The sequence below is a fragment of the Bombina bombina genome, chromosome 2 (genome assembly GCF_027579735.1).
Source record: "Bombina bombina isolate aBomBom1 chromosome 2, aBomBom1.pri, whole genome shotgun sequence".
NCBI lineage: Eukaryota > Metazoa > Chordata > Amphibia > Anura > Bombinatoridae > Bombina > Bombina bombina.
In genome coordinates, this window is record NC_069500.1 from 187,447,524 (window position 1) to 187,454,392 (window position 6,869).

Here is a 6,869-nt window from a genome sequence, read left to right on the forward strand (position 1 = left end):
TAGTTGTACTGTTTAAAGGGACACTGTACTATAAAATCTTCTTCCCATTAATGTTTTCCAAATTACTTTACCTACTGCAGAGTATTAAATTCAGGGAACATTCATTTTATATTTGAAATAGCTGTTTTGCCCATTAAAACCATCACCTGTTGTTCTCAAAGACATAATCATAATAATGGGCTGAGCCTGCTAGTGTCTCCTGTTTACATAGCTTTTCTACAAATAACACATTTGTTATTCATATTTTGAGCGTAGGTGGTGAATTCTCAAAGCAAAAGCAGCTAAAATAAAGGTTAGGTAGCTGTTTGCAAATAATTAAATTCACTCCAACAAGTAAAATGGACTATTGGGAACACATTAAAGGGAAGAAAGTATCAACATCAATTTGCAATATAACAAGGGCAGCATTTGAAACACAGGTACTATTTTTACCTTTGCATTACACAATAATGCTCCATTTTAATTGACATACAACATAAATATAAATCTCCACCAGGGGGTGCAATAATCATGTAATAATTAACCTCAGACAAGATCATAAAAAAAGCCTTTTTTATTTACTGTTATATTGTTACACCGGGATTAGCAAATTTACACTTAGCAGAAAGCCATAAATGTTGCAGAAGCCAAAGAAGGAATTTACATATAGACATGAGTAGTTAGGAACTACATCTAACACTTTAGGAACCAAACCCTCTGTGGCTACTGGGTTAATATTAGAAGGAAATATAACTATATATTTTTTTTTAACATTAACCTGAAAATATAAAATATCCTAAAACTCATGCTGTGTATTGTGCTAAAAAGTAAAGGTTTTGATCTTATTTTGCTGCCGTTTTATCCTAAAAAAAAGATGAACCCTTTCCTTGCCCTGGGTAAGAGATTTAGGAGCACTACATGGGGAGGTCATACACCAATATACACTGCTGGTATCTTTCTCTTCCCCTCACATATGCACCGTGAATCCCTTGGTCTGACAAAGTGGCATTAGTGCAAATTTCAAAGTGTGGGCTAAAACAGGAGAACGTTAAAATATGTTTGTGATGTTAGGGGTTTATATATAAAGTTTAATACAGTGAAAACATTGCTCTTTTTTCCCCCCCCCCATTTAATGATATAATGGACTTGCACTAAATGTAAAACATTTTATTTTAAAAATAACAAAAGAAAGGAACCTATTGCACATATAACTATTCAAAAGAACATTTCATTTCAACCGATTGCTCAAAAGGAACAAAGGTTTTTGGCTAGTCAGTCTTCTTAGGCATTTTGACAGCTTAAAGGGATATATATATATACACACACACACAGCATATAAGTAATTATATAATACATTGTATATACACACACAGCATATAAGTAATTATATAATACATTGTATATACACACACACAGCATATAAGTAATTATATAATACATTGTATATACACACACAGCATATAAGTAATTATATAATACATTGTATATACACACACAGCATATAAGTAATTATATAATACATTGTATATATACACACACAGCATATAAGTAATTATATAATACATTGTATATATACACACAGCATATAAGTAATTATATAATACATTGTATATATACACACAGCATATAAGTAACTATATAATACATTGTGTGTATATACACACACACACACACAGCATATAAGTAATTATATAATACATTGTATATACACACACAGCATATAAGTAATTATATAATACATTGTATATATACACACACACAGCATATAAGTAATTATATAATACATTGTATATACACACACAGCATATAAGTAATTATATAATACATTGTATATATACACACACACAGCATATAAGTAATTATATAATACATTGTATATACACACACACACAGCATATAAGTAATTATATAATACATTGTATATACACACACAGCATATAAGTAATTATATAATACATTGTATATACACACACACACACACACAGCATATAAGTAATTATATAATACATTGTATATATACACACACACAGCATATAAGTAATTATATAATACATTGTATATATACACACACAGCATATAAGTAATTATATAATACATTGTATATACACACACACAGCATATAAGTAATTATATTATACATTGTGTATACACACACAGCATATAAGTAATTATATAATACATTGTATATATACACACACACACACACACACACAGCATATAAGTAATTATATAATACATTGTATATATACACACACACAGCATATAAGTAATTATATAATACATTGTATATATACACACACAGCATATAAGTAATTATATAATACATTGTATATATACACACACACAGCATATAAGTAATTATATAATACATTGTATATACACACAAAAAGCATATAAGTAATTATATAATACATTGTGTATACACACACACACACAGCATATACATAATTATATAATACATTGTATATATACACACACAGCATATAAGTAATTATATAATACATTGTATATACACACACACAGCATATAAGTAATTATATTATACATTGTGTATACACACACAGCATATAAGTAATTATATAATACATTGTATATATACACACACACAGCATATAAGTAATTATATAATACATTGTATATATACACACACACAGCATATAAGTAATTATATAATACATTGTATATATACACACACACACAGCATATAAGTAATTATATAATACATTGTATATATACACACACAGCATATAAGTAATTATATAATACATTGTATATATACACACACACAGCATATAAGTAATTATATAATACATTGTATATATACACACACACAGCATATAAGTAATTATATAATACATTGTATATACACACAAAAAGCATATAAGTAATTATATAATACATTGTGTATACACACACACACAGCATATACATAATTATATAATACATTGTATATATACACACACAGCATATAAGTAATTATATAATACATTGTATATACACACACACAGCATATAAGTAGTTATATTATACATTGTGTATACACACACAGCATATAAGTAATTATATAATACATTGTATATATACACACACACACACACAGCATATAAGTAATTATATAATACATTGTATATATACACACACACAGCATATAAGTAATTATATAATACATTGTATATACACACACACAGCATATAAGTAATTATATAATACATTGTATATATATACACACACAGCATATAAGTAATTATATAATACATTGTATATATACACACAGCATATAAGTAATTATATAATACATTGTATATATACATACACACACACACACAGCATATAAGTAATTATATAATACATTGTGTATACACAAACACAGCATATAAGTAATTATATAATACATTGTGTATACACACACACAGCATATAAGTAATTATATAATATATTGTATATATACACACACACACAGCATATAAGTAATTATATAATACATTGTATATATATATATATATATATATATATATATACACACACAGCATATAAATAATTATATAATACATTGTATATATACACACAGCATATAAGTAATTATATAATACATTGTGTATATACACACACAGCATATAAATAATTATATAATACATTGTATATATACACACAGCATATAAGTAATTATATAATACATTGTATATATATATATTCAGTGATGTGCAGTCACTAGAGGCAGGTGAGGCAGTGCTTCACCTCTCATATGGGCAAAAATATATATTTTTTATTGGCTTTAAAAAAAAAATTGTAAATTTTTTCCCCCAGCATTTTTTTCTCACACAGCTATATGTTGTGCAATGAAGAGGCACAATCAGGTCTGCCCACCATTACACAACATGCTGCGCCATCTACTGGATGCAAGTGGTTAAGATCATTGCATGGCTCATTAACTGCTTATTTGAGGCAGTCCTATTTGGGCTGAACCAATCCAGTGAGAGGCATTAGTAAGTGGAACATAGGGTTGGGGCTGGATGTTAAATCATATAAAACAAAACAAAAACGCAAAAAAACAACTTTCATATATTTTGTTGCTGTCCTGTGAACCTGCTAGCTTTGCTAAAGTGAAAAAGAGAGTTCTGTTCTTCCCCTCTAAGTGCAGTGGAATGTGCCACTGTCACTTCCTGAATCCTTACAGAGCAGGAGAGAGGCACAGAGAGCAGTGTTTCACCCACATCTTATTAAAGTAAGATTTTACTGAAAGATTCTGTTAGTTAAAATGATAATTTAATGAATGTGGTTTAGTGTTTGTTTACTCTTTTATAGCAGGGTCATTTTTGTATTTTGTTTACTCAAATTTTACACCCACTAACTTAGCAGCTTGCCTCTGTACTTCACACTAAATTATAGACTAATTTTCTGAACTCCCTGTAGCTCTGCTGTTTTATTACTTTAAAATGCAGTGCCCCCCCTTGTGTGTGTGTGTGTGTGTCTCTCTATCTATCCATCTCTCTCCTTATGTGTTGTTCTCCCCCATGGTCTCTTTCTCTCTCTGTCTCTCTTCCTCCCCCTCTGACTCTCATCCCTTATGTAATGAAAGAATCTATAAGCATAATTTGCAGCATTAAAGTAAAATGTATGTTTTAAACATATTTTAATGGGCATGGATTTCTAGATCACATAATCAGAGCAAGCATTGTGTTATCTGGCAAGAGTTTCTGTTACAATCCTTTTAGACTAAAATCAGATGTTTACTAAGTTGACCAGTTTTCCAAGACACCATTTAAAGGGACATGAAACCCATATGAAACCCATATGCAAATTTAAATAACTTTCCAATTTACATCTAATATCTAATTTTCTTTATTCTTTTGATGTCCTTTGTTGAAAATCATATCTAAATATGCTCAGTAGCTGCTGATTGGTGGCTGCACATAGATACCTCATGTGATTGGCTCACCCATGTGCATTGCTATTTCTTCAACAAAGGATATCTAAAGAATGAAGGCGTATCCTAGCCACTGCCTCACCATCCTCTGACGTCACTGCACGTCACTGATATATATATATATATACACACACATATATATATATATATATACACACATATACACAAACAGCATATAAGTAACTATATAATGCATTGTATATATATATATATATATATATATATATATATACACACACAGCATATAAGTAATTATATAATACATTGTATATACACACACACAGCATATAAGTAATTATATAATACATTGTATATATACACAGCATATAAGTAATTATATAATACATTGTATATACACACACACAGCATATAAGTAATTATATAATACACTGTATATACACACACAGCATATAAGTAATTATATAATACACTGTATATATATACACACACACACAGCATATAAGTAATTATATAATACATTGTGTATACACACACAGCATATAAGTAATTATATAATACATTGTATATACACACACAGCATATAAGTAATTATATAATACATTGTATATACACACACAGCATATAAGTAATTATATAATACATTGTATATACACACACAGCATATAAGTAATTATATAATACATTGTATATACACACACAGCATATAAGTAATTATATAATACATTGTATATACACACACACACAGCATATAAGTAATTATATAATACATTGTATACACACACACAGCATATAAGTAATTATATAATACATTGTATATACACACAGCATATAAGTAATTATATAATACATTGTATATACACACACACACAGCATATAAGTAATTATATAATACATTGTATACACACACACAGCATATAAGTAATTATATAATACATTGTATATACACACAGCATATAAGTAATTATATAATACATTGTATATATATATACACACACACAGCATATAAGTAATTATATAATACATTGTATACACACACACAGCATATAAGTAATTATATAATACATTGTATATACACACAGCATATAAGTAATTATATAATACATTGTATATACACACACACACAGCATATAAGTAATTATATAATACATTGTATACACACACAGCATATAAGTAATTATATAATACATTGTATATACACACAGCATATAAGTAATTATATAATACATTGTATACACACACAGCATATAAGTAAATATATAATACATTGTATACACACACACAGCATATAAGTAATTATATAATACATTGTATATACACACACAGCATATAAGTAATTATATAATACATTGTATATACACACACACAGCATATAAGTAATTATATAATACATTGTATATACACACACACAGCATATAAGTAATTATATAATACATTGTATATACACACACACACACCATATAAGTAATTATATAATACATTGTATATACACACACACAGCATATAAGTAATTATATAATACATTGTATATACACACACACAGCATATAAGTAATTATATAATACATTGTATATATACACACACAGCATATAAGTAATTATATAATACATTGTATATACACACAGCATATAAGTAATTATATAATACATTGTATATACACACACACAGCATATAAGTAATTATATAATACATTGTATATACACACACACAGCATATAAGTAATTATATAATACATTGTATACACACACACACAGCATATAAGTAATTATATAATACATTGTATATACACACACAGCATATAAGTAATTATATAATACATTGTATATATACACACACACAGCATATAAATAATTATATAATACATTGTATATATACACACAGCATATAAGTAATTATATAATACATTGTATATACACACAGCATATAAGTAATTATATAATACATTGTATATACACACACACAGCATATAAGTAATTATATAATACATTGTATATATACACACACACAG